This window comes from Cupressus sempervirens, chromosome 4 (assembly GCF_028749045.1).
Source record: "Cupressus sempervirens isolate cs-2001-9-10 chromosome 4, ASM2874904v1, whole genome shotgun sequence".
NCBI classification, from domain to species: domain Eukaryota; kingdom Viridiplantae; phylum Streptophyta; class Pinopsida; order Cupressales; family Cupressaceae; genus Cupressus; species Cupressus sempervirens.
In genome coordinates this window covers 187,455,108-187,481,234 of record NC_143121.1, presented here as the reverse complement: position 1 = coordinate 187,481,234, position 26,127 = coordinate 187,455,108, and positions in this window count along the sequence as shown.

Here is a 26,127-nt window from a genome sequence, read left to right as displayed (position 1 = left end):
TGGCTAAAACCACTGCTCATAAAGTTCTTAGAGCTGGCTTTTGGTGGCCAACACTTTTCAAAGATTCTCATGAATTTGTAAAAACATGTGATGCTTGTCAAAGGCTTAGTGGAAAATTGAATTTTTTTGAGAACTTATCATTAAGACTTGTTGAAGTAAAGTCACCATTTCAACAATGGGGAATTGATTTCATAGGTGAGATCTCAAGAAAATCTAGTGGTGGAAATTCTTGGATCCTGGTGGCTACTAATTACTTTACTAAATGGGTTGAAGAAATTCCTACCAAGAATGTGACAAGTAAAGTAGTCATTAACTTCATATTAAATAACATTGTGACCAGGCTTGGATGCCCATAGAAAATTTTGACTGATAATGCTATGTGTTTCAGATCTAAGGAATATAAAGAAATTTTTAAGAAGTATGGAAATACATAATACACATCCTCACCTTATCGTCCTCAAGGAAATGGTCAAGAAAAATCAAGCAACAAAAGCATATTGAAGATTATCAAAAGGATCTTAGGAGAAAACAATAATGCATGGGATTCAAAATTTCCATTAGCTCTCTGGGCTGATAGGGCTACCATGAAGAAGGAAATTAGATGTGCTCCTTTTGATTTGGTTTATGGTATACAAACTAGACCTCCATAGAATAATTTAAGATAGATGTATAAATTCATCCAAATTTATGAAGATGATATCATTAATGAGATGTAACTCAGGATGGATCATATCTTATAATTGGAAGAATCTAGAAGAGATTCTTCTATCCAAAATGCCAAATTACAGTCATAGATGAAACATTTGTATGACAAGAATGCTGCTAAGAGGAAGTTTGAAATAGGAGATATAGTGTTAATGTGGAATCCTAGGATGGAAGATAAAGGAAAGCATGATAAATTCAATCCCATCTAGCTTAGCCCATACAACATTTGTGATACAAATGGTGAATATTTATATTTTCTAAGGGATTTCACTAGAGATATTCTTGAATTGCCAGTTCATGGACAATTCTTGAAGAGGTACTTTTCTTAAAGTATTTGTTTTCCATGAAAAATAGTTTTAGGGTGTTTTTTGTCCCTATACATTATGTATATTGTTCTAACTCCCTATAAATATCTTTGTATAGTCTAGTTCCTTGTTTCTATTGTTTTGTTTCTATGCTCTTTGAAGAAGTTGTCATTGTTGTCTCAAGTATGTGGTCTACTCTACCACAGATTCTAAATTCTTGCATAGACTTAGGTAGTCTATCATCCCTAGACAAAGCCACTATTGGTTTGATTTTTTGCATGATAATTTTTTCCCAATCTAGGTATAAAAATTAGATTTGAGTCCATTGTTAGAGGGTAGGGTTTCTAGTTTTTGGTCTTGTAGTTTTGTTACCCTTTGAAAACCTTTGTCAAACCCTAGGTCTTGTAAATTTTAAATTTTTTCTAACATGAAATATTTTGAAAAGTGTGAGTATCCCTTTCCCCTTAAATTTTTTGTCATGCTAAGTACTTTTTTTCGAAGTCTTTCCCACCATCTAATCTTGGTTAGATCCACAGTTGTTGCATTGTTGTTATAACAAAATGAAAGGTTTTTTTAACATAATGACATAGAAATTGCCAAAAAAATTGAGTCATAGTATCATAAAGTGAAAACACATGTTAGAAAGGTGTATTATTTCAGAATAGGTTTACTCATTAATTCATGTTAGAGTCATTAGTGTTAGAGAGGACACATATGGAGCAAGTTGCAACTGGTAGCACCTAAACTCAAATTTTTTGACAAGTTGCTATGTCACGACCAAAAAATATTTGCACCCTACTAGTAATGATATGGCACTTTGTCAAAAAATGAAGAAAGTGGCAACCTTTGATATTGATGGTGACTACAAAGTCCCCACATTGAATCATAATTGTGCATATTGATTTCTCTGACAAAGGTACTAAATAGTATAGTCATGATTGACAAGTAGCCTTTTCCCATGACCAGATTTTAACAAATCACCGGAGGTCACCATATTGCAATAAAAAAGGTAATGGATTTTTCTAGTAATGACATGGTGACTTGTCGAGAAAACAATTATGTGGCAATAGTTCAAAAGGTGGGTCCCAATGCATGCTCTATCAAAAATAAGCCATGTAGTCCTATGACATAATGGCATTCTACAAAGAAAGTATGTGCTAGAAACTTTGAATCCACCAGAGGTTGGTATGTCGAGACCGAAAAAGCTTTGCACCTTACAGATAGCAATGTAGCGACTCACCTAAAAAATGTGAAATGTGGTGAGGTCTAGAAGACATCATGTCACAATATGGATTAAAATAGTAATATATGTGCCATCTTGATAGAATTTTCCCACATCATCAAGAATGTGGACCCATGCCCAAGTCAGATCTTAGATGAACAATGATGATTCTTGGATCAAGGGCAGATCAACAATCATTGCCAAGTCATTATAAGAAATTGCACTCTGTTTACTCAATGTGACTTGGTGATTGAGGGACCTACCATAGTTTATGTGACTAAAGTGCAATTTCCTTTCCTTTAGATCAAGTAAGATCTATGATCATTGCATAGTCGCTATGGACAAGTGATTGAAGTTTAAGGGTAGTGACATAGTGAGGAAAACAAATGGATAGGGGCCCCACCCCAGTTGTATTAAATAATGAATTAAATGTCCTCCACTTGATCAATATGAGATCAATGGTTATCACTATCTTGCTTAAATGATATGCTCACTCTTTATGCATAGCGAGATAGCGACATGGTGACACGTGTCCTCAAGGAGTAGTGGGTCTAGTTTGGAATGCCAATAGTGAAAGAAATGTACATGTGGAGACTTTTCATTGGGTTGACTGCTAGCATGTCAAGAAGAAGATGATTCAACCCTATTTTTACTCTTGGATCATAGGATTTTCTGAGATCAATGACATAAATTTGAAAAGGGAAGGCGGTGCCACTTTGTTTCCCTTACAATTCATTTATGAGGTATGAAGCCTTCACGTCCGAGAAGAAATAGAGTATATTGCAAAGGATCTCACCATTTTTATCTTACATGAACAAGACTTCAAGCATTTTGAGTAGGAGAGATTACTAAGAATATTGTGTTGAGCTTGAGTAAAAGGTGAACCAATTTCCCCATTGTTCACAAGATAATTGCAAAATTACAAAGCAAACAAGTAGAAGATCAAGTAAATTCCTATATACAATAATCTTTGTAGTATTTTAATTTCTATGAATTGTAGACAAAATGCCTCCAAAGAAGGCTTTCTCAAGGCAAGAGGACTATTTATCTAGAAATATTCATAGTGACTTGCTTGAATTATTCCCTGAATCCACCAATGAGATTGTGCAAGTTAAGAAGTTAACTTCCTTAAACCCTAGGCTAAAAATTGTAAATGGCCTATATGATCAGGGGAACTGGGTTAGGGATACCAAAACTTCCAAAACTAGTCTTGTTTTATTCAAGAAATGGTTTTCAAAAAGGAATTTGTTCTCCCCAAGTGCCAATATTTGGAATTTTGATTTGGGAAAGTTAGTGGTTCCTAGTGCTTTTATGAATTATGACCTACTTGAAGTCATTGCAAAAAATTATGACCGAGCAATTAGAGTATTAAGAAGAACTGATGGTGTGCCTCTAGTAACAATTAGTTCTAAAGAGATTAGAGAGGTATTTCATCTAGAGCCTTTGATAGATTATCATGTGCTTATTAATTTACAAGAATTAGAAAAAGATTATATATCAAAGAAGGATGTGATAAGGGAGGTGTATTGAGGGCCCATATTGGCACAATTGGGAATTTTCTAGTAATTATGGCTACCTCTAGGGAACCTTTCAAGAAAGAGTTTTTCACTTCCCGGGCTATAGAGGCATACATGGCTTTATGCTGAGCTTTTGGTGAGAATGAACAGAATGTCATGCCCATCAGTCTTATGTATATAATAGTTCAGATTGCTTCCTTTGGTGTAAACATTATTTTTTATTTTGCCTCTTATTTAACTGAAGAAATTGATACTATTCTTGTAGGAATTGTGAATGACAAAGTGGAAAAAACTTTTGGCTATTATTCTTTGTTGATGCACATGCTCTTATTTAAAGGAGTGACATATTTTTGTATAGAAATAGAGTTGAATAGAGAGTAGGATGGAGAAGCACTACCAATCTAGTTATGGAGTGTAGATATGACCTGGGATGTAGAGAATGCTAGCTTTGTCAAGTTTGATAGATATTTCTCTTCAAAGTTGAGATGCCTCACATTAAGCAATAATCCCAAAGTCCCTAAGGCACTAATGAGTCTCATTAGGCCTATGGATAATCCTATTGGTCTAAAAGTTTCACACAATTGGGGGGATATTATCCCATACTCTATTTCTATTGTCATTAGAATTTATGGTTTTAAAGGAAGCCCTCATGTGTTTCCTTACCAGGTACCTTTAAAGGTAGGAGGGCTGAAGTTTTATGGTAGTTAGGAGGACTGGAAGAAACTTATTTGTTGAAAAGGAAAAGGGGGTCAATTTTCCCTACCTGTACTGTAGCTCATCAAATTGTAATCACTAAAGGGGGTTGGCTTTTCTTATATAAAATTTTGGATCAGTACAAAATGGTTGTTTCCCATCCCCATTTTTGTAATACTGAGGGAATTTAAAACTTGGTTTTCAGGCATAGAATCAAACTGGGAAAAGTAAAACATGACTCATTTTACCCTAAGGACATCATAAGAAATTAGTTCTCATTATAGGAGTAGGAAGCCAAGAAAGAAAAATGGAGAGTTTAATCCAGGGTTTTGGAATTCATACACTATTTTGATAAGGATTATAGTCCTCTAGATAATGCTACTATAGAGGAAAATAAAATAAATAAGCTCATGAATACTTTTCATGAAATAATGGAAGCCATGAGTGAAAAGAAATAATTCTTTATTTATTCATACCCATATAAGGCTAGGGAAGTCATGAGGAGGTTGGCATTCACTCCTAATGTAGGAGCTAGACATTTGATTGTCCAAAAGAGGCTAGGTTATACCATAATCCAAAATTAAAAGGCTACTATTGATAAAGGAAAAAAAATAATGGGATCCACTAGTGTTGTCCTAGAAGAGATACCAAATGAGCCTTCTCCTAAGAGGCAAAGAATAATAAAGGAACAAGACCCTCATGTTGAGGAATATTTGCCTACACAATCCCCTTTGCAGATTGGAGAGGAGCAACTCACTAGGGAATAGATTGAGCAAATGGGGTCACAAGGAGGAGTGTTTATTACTCAGGAAGAATTGAATGTGGGAAACCCTCAAGAGGCTCCTGTGCCAAGCCTTGAATTGATAGTAGCATAATACAAAGGTAGGGAATTGGACCCTGTCATAGAGCAAGCTAGTCACCAATTTTTATGAAATGATAGCTTTTTCAAATCTAAAGCTTTTCACCAATTTGCATGGTAGACCACTATGGGTAAATTTGAACAGAAGTGTAATAAGTTGAGAATAGAGCATCAAGGAATGGATGAAACTACCTTGCAAAATTAGGTAAAAGAAGAAATGATGCAAGAGTTTTAGAATATAAGCCCTAAAGAAGGGAGGCATATGGTAAAAGCATTAAACATTTTATTGCTACCCAATTAGGACATAGTTGATGCTTTGGTTTTTAATTCTATTTCAAATAAATTGGATTTTCAAGACTAGAATAAAAAGGAATTCTAGGGCACTACATTCAATGAAGACCAAGTTGCCTTTGTCATTTCGTCATTAAGGAATGGATCACAAGCTACCTCATCACAACCAAATGAATCTAGATTTACGAGAAATATTATTGTAAGAAGAGTAGCTGATACTTCCAATGTGTAGGTTGGACACATGAATGTAGGAACATCTTAGTTTGTTTTGGCCACTGCTAAAAAGGAAAAAAAGGCTATGTTTGAATTGCAAAGTAAATACAAGACAAATTTGGAAGCATACAATAAAGAGGTCCAAAAGAGGATTGAGCTAGAAAGTAAAGTGATGGGAAGGTCTTCTAGACAAGGGATCACATATCCTCACCCTCTAGTGGAACCTTTTCAATCCACTCCAGTTATAGAAAGGCTAGATAGATCACAAAGGCCTGAGTACTATACAGTTGAAGAATTTGAAGAAGAAAACAACAAGTTGTGGGCATTGCATGTAGAGCTAAATGTACAATATGAAGAAAAATTAAGGAAGACTCTAATGTGTTTGGAAAATAAAATTGAATGGCCACTATTTTATGATCAACTAATAAGGGTAATAAAAATATCAAATGAACTGAAAGAAAATGATGAGGCTTTAAAGCCTATTGTGATTAAGTGGGGAAGGAAAACAACGAGGAAAGAAATGAAATTTTTGTGCTACTCTGTCGTAAAGTCTTCACATGATCAAATTTGAAAAGACCTATGATATTGTTAATGATCTTCTAGGATATGATAATAAAAGGGTTCACCTAGAAAGAATAATAGTTGGCTACTTAAATAAGTATAAGAGCTAGAAGTTTGATCTATTCCCTCATGCCCTAGATAGAAATAATAAATTGAAAAACAAAGATGAATGGGATAAAGAACTAGATGATTTATTCTATCTAAGGATGAATAAAATCATCAATGAAATAGGCCATGCTTGGTGGGCCAAGATGATATAAGAATTGGTGAAAGTCTAGTTATTCTTTAATTCTTTGAAACAAGAATTTGTTAGTATTGATGAGGAGGCTAAGTATGTGCTTAGAAAGTAAAGTGATATTTTGCAATTCAACTGGCCGACTGATACACTTATTGACACATGGATGGTAGATATTGCTTTTGGTGAACAGTTTGAAGAGGTTGAAATAGATGATGATGAGGTGTAGGATGATGACATGTAGATTATTAACACAACAACACTAGATCAGAGAAATGAAGAAGATAAATGTCACCAATCAGTTTTAGCTACAAGTTTAGAGGCCCAAGATGTGGACATGATAGAAGAACAACCAAGAGTAAAAGTAGTTTTTTCCATTTAGAATGAAAAATAGTGAAAATCCATGGGTAGAAATTGATTTGCAAGCACCACAACAAGATTCATCATTGGCTAGCTTAGTAGCTGCATATTCCAAAGACTCAAAATAGTGGTGGCAAATCAAAGAGCCAATAGCTTGCAATCATGTAACATAAATGGAACCTACCAAAGAATATCTTGATGTGTTAGCTTTTTGTTACACTAAGTTTTGTCTTTCATGGGATGTATTTGTCTTTTTTTTGGAATGATAGTTGTCCTTTTCTCTAAGTATGAAGCTTGTTGCATCTCACACTTTATAATTGAGATCCCAAGGCTAAAGAAAGGGTCTAAATACTTGTATATTTTTCAACTTTCAAGGAAAGTACAATCAGTCCAATTATATGTAGTTTTTTTTAGTTTCCTTCCAATTTTGTACTCTTTGATGATATAAAGAAATGATAGAATCAACAAGATATTTCAAGCTTTTCGTTGAGCTACTATTGGTTATTGTACTAGTCATCTAAAAGGATAATACAAAAGGGTAATTACAGTACATTTGTGTCATCAACTTCTATCTCCATTTTATGAGTTTGTTTACTTTGAAGTCATTTAAACAAGATTTAAATTATTGAATGCAGCTTGAATGGATTGTATACTGGTTCTATTGTTTCTTTTAATTCAAGGAATTATATAAATGCTTTAGTAAATCAGTGGGGTTTATGAGTTTATAAAAGGGATATTGCATAGAATGGAAATGGGTGATTACAATTGATAGATTCACTTACAAGTTATTTGAACTAGATCTCCTACCAATAGTTAACCTTCTTGCCCAATGGATTAGGCACTAGTCACATAAATCAGAAATGGTTGAGAGAAAATTCTACCTCTACATGTCAAATCAATTATAAATTCAAAATCATTTTCATTCCATTTTGTTCAAGGTTATAATGTTGGTCAACACTCATTTATATCCTATTTCTGAGTCTTAGGTAGCTGCTATTTCCAAAAATATTTGTAAACTTAAGGGGAATTGTGACCAAGTCTACTTATGAGGGATGTGTATGAATCAGAGAATATCAAGAAATGGATAAATTGTGTATGTGTCTAGGATAGAAGATGAGAATCAGAATGAAACTAAATTAATTCTCACACAACAATATCCTTTTGAATTATCCCCTAGGTATACCTATCTTGGTTTTGCAGAACTAAAGAGTAGAAAACCACTATTGGTTTTGTTGAATTTGGGTTGAAGTGGTTTGTACATCTAATTATCAATAGGAAGTAGCTAATTCTTAGATTATGTGTGTATAATCACTCTATTATTGGGCATTTTTTTGTTTAGTAGTTTCAAAAACAACCACAAGTCATTGTTAGTCTCAAAGAAAACTTCAAAATTTTGTCTAACAATTCCATAATTATCTTCTTATCTATCATAATTATAATCTACCATCTTTTCTTTAATACCAAAATTTTCATCAATTCATACATTTGAGCATTCAACTATTGTCTTAGTTCTATAGTTGAAACATCTATATGCCTTGCTTTTTAATGAGTAGCCAAGAAACATACCTTGATCACTTCTAGAATCAACCTTACTAATGTCATCATATCTCTTAATGTGACATTTTCTCACAAATATGTTGAAATATTTGATTGATGGTGAATGACCAAACCATAACTCATACAGTGTCTTGCTCATGCCTTATCTGATCTACACTCTATTAAGAGTGTATAGTGTTGTATTAATTGCTTTTCTCCATAATGTCTTAGAAAAATCATTCTCAAATAACATTGTTCTAGCTATCTGTGCTACTAATTTATTTCTTTTTTCAGCAATCCCATTCTTCTCAAGTGTTCTAGGTGAGGATAGTTGTCTTTTGATTCCATTCTCTTCAGAAAAGATGTTAAACTCTCTAGAGGTAAATTCTAGTCCTCTATGTAATTGCAAACACTTTATCTTAACACCAGATTCATTCTCAACTCTATTCTTAAATATCTTAAACTTCTCAAAAGCTTCATATTTCTCTTTAAGAAATGCTTCCGACATCATTCTAGTGAAATCATCAACGAAAATCATAAAGTACCTTTAATCATAGAATCCTCTTATTTTTGAAAGACTGCTCAAATCTATGTGAATGATCTCCAACTTCTCTATGGTAGAGAACTTCGTGCTAGGAAAAGACATTTTCTTCTACTTAGCCAAAATACATTCTTTGAAAATAAAATTGGTTCGCTTTGTTATCTTAGGCAAGTCTCTAACTGCAAATGTGCTACTAACCTTTGCAATATTATCAAAGTTCATATGAAAAAATATCCTATAACATAACCAACTATTATCAAATTTTACAATGAAACATGTCATTTTAGTAGGATTCAACTAAAATACATTACCTCTGGATCTAATTCTAGTTCCAATCATCTTACCATCCTTATCCTTGATAATGCAGATCTTCTCTATGAATTGCAATTGATATCCCTTGACCACTAATTGTCCAACACTCAACAAATTATGTTTCAATATATCAACAAAATAAACATTGTAAGTGTTAGTCCTTCCACCTAAAGTAATGGATCCAATCCCTATAATATGATAGGTTGCATTGTTACCAACCCTAACAATACCTCCATCATAGTTTCTAAACTTGACAAACTTATTCATATCACTAGTCATGTGATGTGAACAACCACTATCAATTATCCAATTAAACTTCTTTTCATCTTGGGAAATCAAAGCTCTTTCTTCTCAAAATTATTTATCAAGATCATCTTCCTTGATAGCCACAAATTCCAATTCATTATCACTTTTACTTTGATCTCTTTCATCAAATTCTTGATCCTAATTAGCATACAAGCAATTTTTATCTCTACCTCTTCTAGGCTTAAACTTTCCCTTATACTTTTTCTCTCTTTTAGGACATTTAGATGCAAAGTGACCAAATTCATCACAAGTCCAACATTTAAAGAATTTTTTACCATCTTTTTCTCTTCTCATAATAAGTGGTGTTCCTTCCTCTATTTTTTGGCTTCATTGGATCTATTGCTACCAGAAAAATCTCCTCTTGTGCTTTCATTCCTTGACAAATTAGGTCAAATGTTTAGGGTATTAAAAGTTGTTTCAACTCTGGCTAGATCTCTACACTATCTCAAATCTACTTCTATTGGTTCTAATCTTCCAACCAACATTTCCTTTGCTAAATCTATAGTGTAGGGCATACTAGTTGAATCATATGAGCTACTTGCTTGAATAATAGCTTCAAAATTTTCAATATCTTCCATATAACTTCATCATCTTCTTTAGTTCCACCAAGAGACTAAATTCCTACAAAAAAATTCAATATTCTAACAACATAACTTCTTATAGATTCATCTTAGCATCTTGAAATGCACATATCCAATTTTCTAATCTCATTCTTTTTGAATGTTTATCACCTTCAAAAGTATCTTCTAATACTTTACAAATTTTATGAAATGTTTGAAGTGACTTTGCTTGATTGCATTCATTCTCTGGAAGAGATGGTATTGGGGCTTCTCTAGCTCTCATGTTATACATGAATAGATCTATCCTTGCTTCATTGCATTCTTCAAGATTTTCTTCTTCCACAATCATCTTCTCACTCTTTGTCAAGATCCAATAACCCAAACCCATGCACAATAGATGAGTCTTCATCTTCTCCTTCCATCTGTCATAGTTGGTTCCATCAAATCTGGGACTATCCTTTCTTAAAATATTTTCCATTGATCTAGCAAAGTTGTTCAAATTATCCTTCAAGGACTTGATGCTCTAATACCAATTATTAGAATATATAGTCCACTGATATAACTGAGATAGGGGGTGAATCAGTTATCTAACTATTATCACAATTATCAACCTTAAAAAAACTTAACCTTATGATTAATATAAACTAAAACCACAACAAGATACTCATACATAATTAACACCATATATGTTTACTAGGGAAACCATTTATTAGAGGGAAAACCCCAATGGGGATGGTACCCACAAGATGATGTACTAATATAATTTTTTTTTGTTAGAGGATACACCCTGTTAGGAGTCTATTACAACATTTAGTACATATGAGTCCTTGTTAGGAGACTCTGAATCCTTGTTGGGAGATTCCAACCCTATTAGTATTTGTGCCAACCATGTTAGGAGTTGTGGAATATAGTTGGATCCACTACCCAAATAGCCTCAAGGTTAAGACCAATGAACCAACTATCCAAACAATCACTATATTATTCCTTGCAGAATAATCGAAATGAAATCTACTTCCTTCCTTTATTTTGTCCTATCAACTAGACTTTTTCTCCTTCAAAGATTGTAACCAAATCTCATAATTCACATCCAATAATCCCTTGGATTTATTACTTGCATTCAGTAAGTACTTTGCTCCTTTTTGCACTTTGCACCTCTACTTTATTACACTTGATACAAAATGGATACACATTACAAACAATGAAAACAACTTTCCTTTATACCATATCTTTGTAATAATTCCTTGACTCAACCTTGAGGCTTTCCCAATTAATTATAATAAGATAATTAATTAATTATAATTATAATAGCACTATTGGCACATAGTATATACAAAACTTCACATGTGGGATACCAGAGCTTGCACACTTGCTGATGTCACCATACAATTGTCCTCTATCACTATGTGACTGCACTTCTTCATTACATTTCAAATGTAAGATAGTAATCAAACATCAAAATGATGTTCTCCAATACTATGTTTTTGTACTACTCTATATAAATTGGCTACAACTATTGTATGCCAGTGACTTAGACTCTACACACTTAACCACATCATCAAGACATAGTCTTGAACATATCCTCAACTGCGTATCACTAGAAAATCAAACCATTATCTATGCTAGTAAGTTCTCTTATTATTGTTCTTCCAAGCTTTATAGAAAAAATTCTATGTTGACATCAATGAAAAACATAGTCATGAATGCAACACGTCAATACTCTCAAGTTCTTAGGATACTCCCCCAATGTATCATTAGCATTCATGCTAATGCCCTAGATCCCAAGGACATGTGTAGAACATCTCTTGCCTAATGTTGATGAATTTGGATTCATAATTGAATTTAGTTCTTCATATTATTACCAAAAACATAATTATATAGCATTCATGTTTTCCAATTGTGGAAGCATCAATGAAGATAATCTTATTTAGGCTAAAAGATCCCCATTTATGTTTTCTAACCAAAATATTTGTATCTTCTCTCAAGATATCTAAAGAAAAATTTGAATTTTGCATTACAACCTCGTGACATTAAATTAAGGTATATTTTGGGATGAAATTTCATGGTTTTATTATTTTATTCCTATTGACTCTTATGAATCTTAATTAAGGGTGCAATAGGATCCCAAACCTATGTTCATCTTCTCCTTTGTCAGACTTGAAGCTAACATCTCCATACATCATAGGGGGTAGGTTGTCACAAGTTCTATCTATTTCAACTTCAAATAAATGAATTAGGAATAAGTTGAAGCTTTTTCATGACAACTATTCAAGTCATTATCATCTTGTTAATTGTTAGTATGTCCCATGAAGTGGTTGGGTACTCTTAACCATTTTCCCCCTTCCTGAAATTCCAATGTTGCTAATCTCACAAGGACCCAGGATGATAGCCATGTCCACATTCTTGAATTATTTAATTATTTCCATGCAAGCATATATGGTATACATAAAAACCATCTTCCTTCTTTTATATCCCTAAGCCTCTTATATTATTTGCATCAAATGAATGGTTTCAAGTTGCACTGATACAACTACCTTTATAACCCTGTCACATTCATTTGGGACTTAATTGTTGGATAAGTTGTGAAAGTGAAACATAGTCATTTTTACCATTAGTGTGGTGCCACAACTAATTGTTCTAACATGCATTTTTGGGTCACAACAATTCAAAAATAGCCAGTCACATGATTGTAGGTTGGTTATGTCAATAGCGACTTCAAGTCACAAATTCATGATGAAGAGTAGTAGTCAAATTTTATGGTCTTCACACACAATTGAGGTTAACCCAGGTTCAACATGGAAAAGTTGAAAAATGTGTTGACCACACTATTGTAGGAGTTCAAAGAAAACCATGGTTCATCATTGAGTTAGTGATTTATGTCATGACAGTGTGATGACAGTTAGTCTAGTGGTCATCATAGAGTCATAACAATTAGCAAAAGAAAATAGTGGACAATAGCGATGGAGCAATCAATAGTTTAAGGTCATTTTCACAACCTCGTAGAGTCTAATCTATGATTATAAGAAATGGTTGGAAATTTGCAAGGGAAATCAAATAGTCAAAGGGTGTGATCTTAAAACATCATAAGAGTCTAATCTATGGTCAAATATTAAGTTGCAATGGTGCAAATGGTTGTACTAGTAGTTAAGTTCTAAGGGTCATAGCATCACAAGATGTCAAGGGTAACCTAGAGTTAAGCCTACTAAACTATGAAACACTTTGTTCAATAGTTCATAGGGTTAAGGTTGCAATTAAAAGAAATGGTTGTGAGGCTAGGAAATAGTGATGGTGGTTAGTCTAACCATTTTTGCAAAGTTGCAATAGTTACAGGGATAAAATGATAAAATTTGTGAAGAAGAAATATGACATGAAAAAGGGACATCACAATTTTGCAAGACCAAATAGTTAAAGAGGAGAATGAGTTATGAAGCCATGAATAGGTGCAGATATAGGGTCAACATAATAGCTAGAATGTTTGATGAGGTGGCAAAACATTTAAAAGATATAGGGCCATGTGGTGGAGGTGAATGGTTGAATTTAGTTGACTTGCTAACATGGCTGACCTAGTGTGTTTAGAATGCAATCAAAAGTGGCTCATTAATAAAAATTTGATTATTTGATCAACTGCAACCACCTTTTGGTGTTCTCCATGCTTGGTAAATGAAAATGGACATTCCATCACCACCTTGGATTATCCATCTACCCAACCATGTAGTTAAGGATATCATTTCTATCTCTTTAGAGGCAAAATTTGCATGAAAGATATGATTTTCTACATATGGATGCACACCTAATCAAATAATTTTGTAATCAGAAATGATTTTCCTCTATAACTTGAAAAAAGTAGTTGAGTTTTGGTTTTTAGTGAAATTTTTCTTAGTTATGCTTGAGCTATAAAAGAAAGTTTTGTAACTCTTTCATGGGTTGATCTTATCTTTGATCCTATATTAGATGTATTAAATACTTTGCTACTATAATCTCCTTTGCCTCTGAGTGAATATAATTCTCTATTGTATATCTTTCTTCCACTAATATATTGTGCAATAACTTCTTGCCTTATGTTGATGTATTACCTCTATCCTTCAATTGTTTGATCGTATTTACTTACCCTTTGAATGATATAAAGGGAAGATGCTTCCTTATAGCATTCTTTTGGTTCTTGATCTACATATGATTATTGAGTTAAGCACAGATTGAATCTGTGTATTTTGAGATTATATTGATGAATTGTGCTTTCCTAGGTAGGGATAATATTGAACATATTATTTGGTATATCACCTCTCTAGATTAGATTAGGTAGTTATTTTTTGATGCATTTCCTTCCCCCTTTTCCTCTCAAGAAGTAGTTAGGTGCACCCTAATAGTAAGGAAGTCAATCTTCTCTGGAAACTCAATCTCATTATTCAAGTCCCACAACTTGGAGATTATTTCCATGTTTCACAAGGTTTTCTTTAGGTCAAACCTTGGGCAAGGGTGCAAGCTTTTGTGACAATAGGTATATTACTTTGTATCTTTGATGGTATTGCCTCATATATACCTCTTATCTTTTCCTGTCCTTTGTAATGATTTGGGGCTCCTTAAATAGTGAACATTTCAATATTACATCTCTTACATATTTATAGAGGTAATATTGAAATACATTTCAATATTTATTCTTCTTCACCTTCTATTATATCTCTTTCTATTGAGATTTGATTGAAAAGACTGTTGTTGAAAGAGATTATTGAAAAATGGAGATTGTTGAAGAAGATTGTGTGTTTCAATCATTGTTTTGTCACTAATGTCAAACCTACTATTTTTTGGTAAGACAACTACTTATAAGATTCAAGTACTATCACTTAGTTGATTGATAAATAGGATTTGATCAAAATATATAACAATAGCACCAAGAGGAAAGGTTGAGTTATAATTATGTAATGAACTACAAGGATCAGTTAAGATAGTGATGACATGATGTATTGATATTTTCTACTTATGGTTGCAAAGGTTGGTCACACTTAAAAATTTCAACAAAACAAGTTACACAAATTTTATCTACCAAGCTTGATTGAGTGGATAATAGGTGCCTAGCAAAGTTAGTGCAAGCTAAGTAGAAAATTCGTTGGAGCTGGTAGAAGTTCATTCTAGTGTATGCTAAGCAAAATAGTTAATGCTGAGTAAATTTTAGTTGATGTTGAGCACCAATAAACTTTAGTAAGTGTCAAGTAATTTCATAGTGGATGTCGAGCAATGCAATATGTGTTGAGCATAAGAAGGTTGATGATGCCGAGCTACTACATTATTTAAAAGATCAAAGATTTGATGACTTTGAGCTAACAAGTTTGTTCTCTTTAATTTTATAAACCAAGTGGAAGATAAGGTTGATGAGCTGGTGGCATAGAATTTGAATTAAACCATTTTAAGGAAAATACAAAGTGGATTCTAGGAGAAGTTTCTAGAAAAGATATGAGATATGGGGTAGATACATTATATCCTACCTAATCCATTTGAACCCTAAATTTGGATGATTGAAAATGAGCAAAAAAATATCTTAATTTCCTATTTATAGGATGCCTAGTAATGAAGCAAAGTTTTTATGTTTGAGAACCTAAGGGAGACAAGGAGTCAAGGGTTTTTCTTCATCAACTGACCTAAGAGAAGAGTTTGCAATGTAATGTTAAGCAAGAAGGCTTAAGGAGATGAATTCTTGAAGGGTGAACGAGCTATTAGGGGTACAAAGTATGAAGGCCAAGAAAAATTGGGGACTGAATAGAGATTTGTAATCTATAAGAGAATTTGTAAGTTGTATCAGATCAGAGCTCTACTGTTATTCTCTTATAATTGTATTAGTCTAGGGTAAATCCTTTGGATTAAGGTTGACCTAACAGTCATTTGTAAATACTTTAACTAGTTGGCATTCCAAGTGAATGGCCTAAAATCCTCTAACAAGGTTCACTTCTAATAGGGTGATTGAAATCCTTCAATTGGGTCACATTTAACAATGTGTATTATAACCTTTAACAGGGTTGGCCTTTCATAGAGCATCACTTTAGAAGAGTGAAAAGGATTAGCATGTTATTGGTGGTTTTTCCCAAATTGGGTTTCTATGTAACTCATTGTTTCAAGTGTGTTGATGAAACTGTTATGTTTCATGCTTTACATTTCTACAAGTTGATTTGATAGTAACCTACAAGTTTTTAGTGATTACATAATCTTATGAGTAGCATGTTATTGGTGGTTTTTCCCAAATTGGGTTTCTATGTAACTCATTGTTTCAAGTGTATTGATGAATCTATTATGTTTCATGCTTTACATTTCTACAAGTTGATTTGATAGTAACCTACAGGTTTTTAGTGATTGCATAATCTTATGGATGCATGCATGAGTATAAATATTTTATGGGTTCACTAAGCTATGAAAAGTTTTATTTATACATATGGACCTTGGATAATTGATTCACCCAACCCACCCTCGACCCCCCCTAGTTATTCTAAAGTATTCCAACAATTGGTATTAGAGCCATCTACTTAAGAGAACTAGTTTGAAAGTACTATAGCACAAAGATCGAGATGTATAAAAGAGAAGTACCCAAGCTCAATAGAGATAACTTTCTTGCATGGAAAAGTTTGATGATGCTACACCTTAGAGGACTTGGAGATCATGCACAATCTACCATTTTTGTGGAACATGTTGATCCTATTGGTGCTCCAACTACTGAAGATATAAGGAAGAAGAAAGAACACAATGAGGAAACGTTGGAGATTTTCTCTACCCTAAGTTATGCTGAATTTGATGATATCAAAGGTCTTGACAGTGCAAAGAAAATGTGGGATGCCCTAGCTACCATCTATGGAGGAGACACCAATGTTCTTAGAGCCAAATCTGAAATCCTTAGAGGTAAGTTTGATGAAATGGGAATGGAAGAAGGTGAGAATATTGCTCAATATGTTGAAAGGATAAAAGAAGTGATTAATGTAATAAAAGGAGAAAATGATAAACTAGATGATGAAACTATTTTAAGAAAGGTTTTGAGAACACTACTACCTATGTATGCTATTAGAGTTTCTACAATCCAAGAACTAAGATGTATTCTAGGGAATAAACTATCACTTGAAGGTCTAGTAGTTAGACTCACTACCTTTGGGCTATCTAACTTTGATAATTAAAAATCTAAAAAGATTGAATCAGCTTTCAAAGCTAGGGTGTCATTAAAGGAACCTGATGAGAAGAAGAAGAAGAAAAAGAAGAAGTATGCGTCCAGTGATAATGATATAGATGAGGAGGATGTTGAACAACTTGAAGCACTACTAGCAAGAAGATTCTATAAAGGTAAAGGCAAGTTCAAAGGTAAATTAGCCATGATTTGTTTCAATTGCGATGAGGTTGGTCATATTGTTGCTAGATGTATACAAAAGAAGAACTACAGAGGTGGTGACAAATACAAGAGTAGAAGAGATGAAGATAGAAAAGATTACAAAGAAAAAGGAAAGAATTCTTGCTACATTACTGAAGAGAATGATTCTGACGAACATGATGATGAGGTGGTATATGTTGCAATGAAGTATGAATCTGATGAAGATGATGCAACTGCACTTGTGACTTGTGTGAACAAGAATGATAGATGGATCATTGACAATAGATGTTCACACCACACAACTGAAGAAAAAAGTAAGTTCATTACCTTGAATTTTTATGATGGAAATAGTGTAAGATTTGTTAATTATGCACCATGTTTGATAAAATGAAAAGGTTCTATCAAACTTACAGATAAGATTTCATGTGACAATGCTTTCTATGTTGAAGGACTAAACTATAATTTGTTGAGTGTATCACAACTAAAAAATTTGGAATGTAAGGTTGAATTTGAAAGAAAAATTTCTAAGATATATGACACAAATGGGAAACTAATTAGAAAGGGTGATCAAACTAGGAGTAATCTATTCTATCTTGATATAGAGGATGCTACTTGTCTTTTTGTAAAATTTGATGACGTATGGCTATGGCACAAGAGGTTATGTCATGCCAATTTTAATAACTTGGTTAGTATTAGTAACATGAAGAAAGTTAGAGGTTTACCTAAGTTGAAGAAGCCTGATAATGTAATGTGCAAACAATGTTAGTTACGCAAAATGAAAAAGTCAAGTTTTAAGAGTGAAACTTATACCTCTAAAGGAATACTAGAGATTGTTCATACTAACTTGTGTGGACCAATTGATGTGCAAAGCTACAAAGGAGATAAGTACATAATGTTATTTTTTGATGACTATTCTAGGATGATGAACTTTTCAAATGTTTAAGTGGTACTTAGCAAGATTTGAAAAGGAAATAGGTAAGAGTTTGAAATATTTGAGATCTAACAGACGAGGAAAATTCACATCAATTGAATTTGAGATGTTTTGTAATGACATAGGAATCAAAAGATAGACATCTGTAAGGAAACTTAGGTATAGAAACAACTTCCTACACTAATCTCTTAAGAGAAGTATGGTGCAAATCCTCTTAAAATCTTTTGCACTTATAGATTCAATTTCATGTAAACAATAATATTTCAGCCAAGCAAGCATAAAGAAAATAGACAGAGATAGAAACACATAACACAAAGATTTGCCAGTGGGGAAACACCTTTCGGTAAAACAACCCCACCCCTTCAGAACCTGCACGATGTATTATCTTCAACACAAGGTTACAATACACTTGCAATGCAAGTTCAACATTGACAACAGAAGACTCCAATAGTAACTCGCAGTACCAACAATACACCTTTTTCACATCATCTCTCTTCACAACCCTAAAAATGCTTATAACATGCACTTCACTTTAGGGCTACTCCCAAAGGTAAACCGTATTATGCTTTTACAGTACTCAAACATCTTAGTTGCCACATTTCTTCACCTATCATTGAATCTTCCTAACATAGCTCTTATGTGTCATAGGAATCTGTTATAACCATTTTAGCCATGATCTCCTTACACACAATTCAAGATGTCGACACATCAACATTATTTGCAAGAAATACATTTTACAAAAAAAATAATAAGAATAGCAATTATACAAGGTTGAGACATCTTATTCCTAACATTCTCCCAGTTGTCGAACACCTTGTAAGAGCAACAAGAACATAACAAGAACTAACTGCTATAGGCCAAAATGCCCATAGACTCCGAACACCATCTAAACTTCTCAGTGCCCACTGGTTTCATTAATGCATCTGCAACATTCTTCACTACCTTTTCCAAATTTACCTTTCCATCTTCCACCATATCTCTCACAAAGTGATACTTCACATCAATGTGCTTCATTCTGGCATGGAAAGTTGGATTCTTCGCAAGGCAAATAGCACTCTAACTGTCATACCAAATAGTAATCTATTCTGCTTCAACACCAACATCAAAACACAATCTCTTAAGCCAAATGGCTTCCTTACAAGCATGAGTAGTAGCCATGTACTCAGCTTCTGTAGTGGACAAAGCAACCACAAGTTGTCACTCGCTCATCCAACTGATGGCACCACCAAACATAGTGAACACATAAGCACTGGTGGATCTCCTGCAGTCAATATCATGTGCCCAATCTGAATCCACAAACCCATGAATACAAATTGAATGCAAAGATCCAGAAGAGTTACCATGATAACATATGGAGTAATCTGATGTATGCCTCAAATATCTGAATACTCGCTTAACTGCATCCCAATGTATCCGTCTAGGATTGGCCATAAATTGACTCAGGACTCCCACTACTTGGCCAATTTCTGGTCTAGTATAGACCATAGCATACATAAGACTACCAACTTCACTAGCATAAGGTACTCTACTCATGTCCTCCACCTCACTAGGAGATTTTGGACAATCACCTACAGATAATTTTGTTCCCATAGGAATAGGAACATATAGTGGTCTATAATCTGCCATGTTGAACCTATCCAACACAAGCTCCACATACTTACTCTGACTCAACCAAAGTTTTTTGTTAGACCTATCTCTACTAATTTCAATACAAAGATGTACCTAGCTGCCCCAAGATCTTTCATCTCAAACTATGCTGACAACTGAGATTTAAAATCAGAAATCATACCCTTACCCTTCCCAAACAACAACATATCATCAACATATAATGCAACAATAAGAAGGCAATTATTTTCAACTCTGAAATAAACACAATGATCTAATTTCGATCTTACAAATCCAATTGACAACACAAAGGGATCAAACTTAAGGTACCACATTCTAGGAGATTGCTTCAAACCATATAGAGATTTCTTTAATCTACAAACTACGGATTCTTTACCTTTAACAATGTAGTTCTCAGGCTATGACATATAAATCTCTTCCTCCAAATCACCATGAAGGAAAGTTGTCTTCACATCCATCTATTCTATCTCTAAATCATATGATGTAGCAAGAGATAACATAAATCTAATGGATGTCAACTTTGCAACAGGAGAGAATATTTCACCATAATCTATTCCCTCTACCTGTGAATACCCCTTTGCAACCAATCTAGCTTTGTACCTTTCAACATTGCCATCTGCATAGAATTTCTTCTTGAACACCCATTTACAACCAACAGATTTTCTCCCTATAGGAAAAGGTACAAGGTCCCAAGTTTTGTTTTTCTCTAATGAAGCCATCTCATCATCCATAGCCTCAATCCAGGAACCTGCATCTTCCATGCCCAAAGCCTCTTTCATAGATCTAGGCTCATTAGTGTTAGTAATCAAAGAAAAAGAACAAATGGAATCTAACATATAATAAACCAAACCTTTCTAGTTGCTTTCTTTCTCTTGTGGATCTCCTCAAGGGCTGAGGTTGAGGTTGTTCTTCCTCTTCTTCTAAACTGTCAGAGCTTCTAGAGCTCTCCTCATCATTAGACCCAACGTGGTCTCTCTGTTCAGTCTTCTCAGGGGTAGGAGGCAACTGAACAACATCTTTTTCCTTTTCTTTTTCATCTGGTTGTAGCACAATAGGAGAAGATGTTAGCTCTCTAAAAATAACATTTCTTCTATACAACACCTTACTAGTTACAGGATCCCAAAGCTTGTATCCTTTTACAGCAGCACTGTACCCAATGAAAATACATTTAATAGCTTTATTTTCCAACTTAGATCTTTTCTCCTTTGGAACATGTGCATAACCTTCACAACCAAAAACATGAAGATGTCGAATTGAAGGCTTCTTAGCAGGCCACACCTCCATGGGTGTCTTACCAACAAGGGCTGATGTAGGAGATCTATTAACCAGATAGCAAGAAGTGGCCACAACTTTGGCCCAAAACCTTTGTTCTAAACTAGCTCCACTAAGCATACTCCTAGCCTTCTCCATCAGTGTCTTGTTCATTCTCTCTGCAACTCCATTTTGCTCCAGGGTATAAGGATTTTTCTTATGCATCTCAATAGCTTGTTCTTTACAAAATTGTTCAAACTCTGCTGAGAAAAACTCACCACCATTGTCAGTTCTCACACACTTAATCTTCTTACTAGTCCGATTCTCTACAAGGGCTTTAAATTCCTTGAATTGACTAAAGACTTGTGCCTTACTTTTAAGGAAATAAATCCATGTCCTTCTACTGTAATCATCTATGAAAGATACAAAAAATACATACTTGGAGATTGAAGGAACTTTTACAGGACCAAATACATCAAAATGAATAAGATCCAAAACATCAAAAGATTTGTGAGAACTAGAGTAAAACTGAACATGATTTTTTTTACCATAGACATAGTGTTCACAGAAGTCAAACTCAAGATTGCAATCATTTAACCCCTCAACAAGATTTTTATTTTTCAGGGTTCTGGGACCCTTTTCACCAATGTGACCAAATCCCAAAAGCCATAACATTGTCTTTTCTGCAAGAAGCTTACCTTCCAAAGTGTTTGAATTGCCATCAAAACCAATAACCATAGTATTCTTCACTGCTTGTTCCGATGGTGAGGATGAAGAATTATTACATAGAGGAATACATGCATCTAGCTGAAATAAGGTACCTCTCCTAGTACACCTTGCAAGCACTATTGATCCTCTCATCATCTTGCATCCTTCTTTCGAAAAAACAACTTGCACACCTACATCATTTAGCATACTTACAGATAATAGGTTTTGTGCCAAACCTGGAATATGCATAACTCCATTGATTCCCTTTACTCATCCATCAGGAAATTTGATAGTGACCCTTCCACGTCCAACTATCTTTAGGTGAGAATCATCACCCAAGTACACCTTTCCACCATCAAACTCTTCATATCTTGAGAACTAGTTTTGATGAGAGGTCATGTGAAAAGATGAACCCGAGTCAACCAACCACACATCATCAGATGCATGGGCTGCCAAAGCTATGATTAATGCATCGCCATCTTCTTGAGATTTTTCAGAACCAGAATCTAAGGCTTTCTTCTTCTTCTTAGGCTCTTTACAGTCTTTACAGAAGTGCCCAGTCTTATTACAGTTCCAACATTTTTCCTTGGACTTATTGGAAGTCTTTGACTTCCCATGAGATTTGGATCTACCCTTATTGTAACACTTATTATCATTTTTCTTCCCTCTTTCTGTGGATCTCCCACAAATAGCAAGAGCTTCTTTTTCTGAAACAGAAGCCTTTCTCTACATCTCCTTGGATAGCAACGAAGACACCACATCATCCATTTTGAAGGTGACTAATGTGCTTCTGAGAGCCATCACAATATGGTCCCATGAATCTGGTAAAGAACACAAAAGTGTGTAGCAATGATCCTCCTCCTCTAACTTGACACCAGCTGATGTCAACTGTGTAGCCAGCAGATTAAATGCATTTAAATGATCCGTTAAGGATCCACCTTCCTCCATTCATAGAGAATACAACTTCTTCCTTAGGAACAATTTGTTCACCAAATATTTGGCTTCGTACATGGCCCCAAGTCTCTCCCACAAACTATATGTGGTTTTCTCATCTAGAACATTCAAAAGAACTGCATCGATTAAACAGAGTCTTATGAGACCCTTAAATTTATGGTCTTTGATATCCCAATCTGCTTGAGCTATAGTTGCTGGTCTTGTAGCACTTGTAGTTGCTTCCCATAGGTCATGATCTTCCAACATGTCTTCCATCTTGAGTTTCCACAACTCAAAATTAGTGCCATTAAATTTCTCCACCTCCATTCTTCCATATGATGAACTCGCCATCTCAATCTACAAATAATATTTAGGATGCTCTGCACAAGACTCCAACTCAACTTGAGATTAGCTCAAAAAACCCTACCCAACAACTAGGATCAAAATTTGATCAAGCTCTGATACCACTTGTAAGGAAACTCAGGTGTGGAAATAGCTTCCTACACTAATCTCTTAAGAGAAGTATGGTGCAAATCCTATTAAAATCTTTTGTACTTATAGATTCAATATCATGTAAACAACAATATTTCAGCCAAGCAAGCATAAAGAAAATAGACAGAGACAGAAACACATAACACAAAGATTTGCTGGTGGGGAAAAACCTTTCGGTAAAACAACCCCACCCCTTCAGAACCTGCACAATGTATTATCTTGAACACAAGGTTACAATACACATCAACAACAGAAGACTCGAATAGCAACTTGTAGTACCAACAATACACCTTTTTCACACCATCTCTCTTCACAACCCTAAAAATTCTTATAACATGTGCTTCACTTTAGGGCTACTCCCAAAGGTAAATCGTATTAGGCTTTTACCATTCTCTGAGAAAATAGGAACCCAAAATTTTTTTCTAGAGTGTACAGTACTCAAACATCTTAGTTGCCACATGTCTTCACCTATCATTGAATCTTCCTAATGTAGATCTTACGTGTCATAGGAATCTGTCATAACCATTTTAGCCATGATCTCCTTACACACAATTCAAGATGTCGACACATCAATATTATTTGCAAGAAATACATTTTACAAAAAAAAAAAAAAGAATAGGAATTAGAGGATTATAAACTAGTAAGTACACCTATGGTGACATCACACAAATTGTTAAAGAATGGTGATTCTACTAACATGAACCAAAAAATGTATAGGTCTATGATTAGAAAATTTGAATATGTGGTACATAGTAGACCTAATATTGCATTATCTATAGGGATAGTTGTAAGATTCTCTACTCATCCTAGGGAGAATCATTTAATGGCTATGAAGAGAATAATGAGATATCTAAAGAAATAAAAGAGTTTGGTCTATCCTACAAGTAGAATTATAATTTTGAATTGAGATTCTGCACTGATGTTGATTGGGCTGGAAACATTGATGATAGAAAGATCACCAGTGGAGGAGCATTCTTCTTAGGAAAGAGACTAGTTAAATGGACTAGTAAGAAGCAAAATTGTACTTCACAATCTACTATTAAAGTTGAATATGTTTTTGCTACTATAAATAGTACAAACATTATATGGATCAAACAACTACTCAAAGGAATGAAGGAAGAAATCATAGAACCAATGATACTTTATTGTGATAATACAAGTGCTATCACTATTCCAAAGAATCTAGTGATGTACACAAAGATAAAGGACATTGCAATCAAGTATCATTATTTGAGAAAGTTAGTTCAAGATAAAGAGGTGAAGATGGAATATGTTAACACAAAGGAGAAAATAGTTGATATCTTCACAAAACCATTACCTAAGGATTTTGATGAGTATCTAAGACGTAAATTAGGGGTGAGACCCCTATCAAAGGCTATCTAAGTAACAAGAGGAGTTATTTGCATCAAACAAGTTGATATTCATATGTTACACATTGATGCAAAGGACCTTACTTTAGGATTTGCCTAAAGTAATCACAAAACTAAAAATTCCAAGCAGTCACAAGCAAGGTAAAGAGGAAGAAATTGAAGAAACTAAAAAAACCTATATCTACATGTTTGAGATGACAAGCTTTTGGTATATGTATTTTCCATTGTTGTCAAAGAGGAGATATTTTACTGATTAAGAGATAGAACATATAGGGAGATATTCTACTAATCAAAGAGGGAGATAGATCAAGCTAGTATTAGTATGATCAATGAGAAAGAGAGAGATCTCAAAGATATCAACAAATTGTTAATCAAAGAGATAGAGAATAATTTAAGAAAGAGGGATAAATCGTAATCTACCTAGTCATAGGGAGTTTTAAGAAAGAGTGAATTTTGCAACCTAATCAGAAGATGGAAGTTGTTGATAGAGGGATAAATTTCAATACAAGTTTTCTTTTTGGTATTGTCTTACTATTTTAACCTAGTCAATTTGGTTGATTTTCTTAATTAGTTGGGTTTTCCATCAATGCCAAAGAGAGAGATTGTTGAGATTTGATTGAAAAGATCATTGTTGAAAGAGATTATTGAAAAGGGGAGATTTTTGAAGAAGACTATGTGTTTTAATCATTGTTTTGTCACTAATGTCAAACTTGCTATTTTTTGGTAAGATAACTACTTATTAGATTCAGGTACTATCACTTAGTTGATTGATGAAGAAGATTTGATCAAAAGATGTAACAATAGCACCTAGAGGAAAGGTTGAGTTATGATTATGTAATGAAGTACAAGGATCATTTAAGATAGTGATGCCATGATGTATTGATAATCTACTTAAGGTTATAAAGGTTAGTTACACTTAGAAAGTTTAAAAGAACAAGTTACACAAAGTTTGTTAACCAAGCTTGACCAAGTGGATAGTAGGTGTCAAGAAAAGTCAGTGGAAGCTGAGAAAAAAATTAGTCAGACCTAAGTAAAAGTCCATTCTAGCATATGCCAAGAAAAATAGTTGATACCAAGCACCATTAAACTTTAGTAGGTGTCGAGTAATTTCATAGTGGATGTTGAGAAACATAGTATGTGTTGAGCATGAGAAGGTTGATAATGTTGAGTTGGTGAATTATTTAAAAGATCAAAGATTTGATGAATCTGAGTTAACATCCTTTTTTGTTTGTTTCTATGAACTAGGTGTAAGATAAGGTTGATGAGCTGG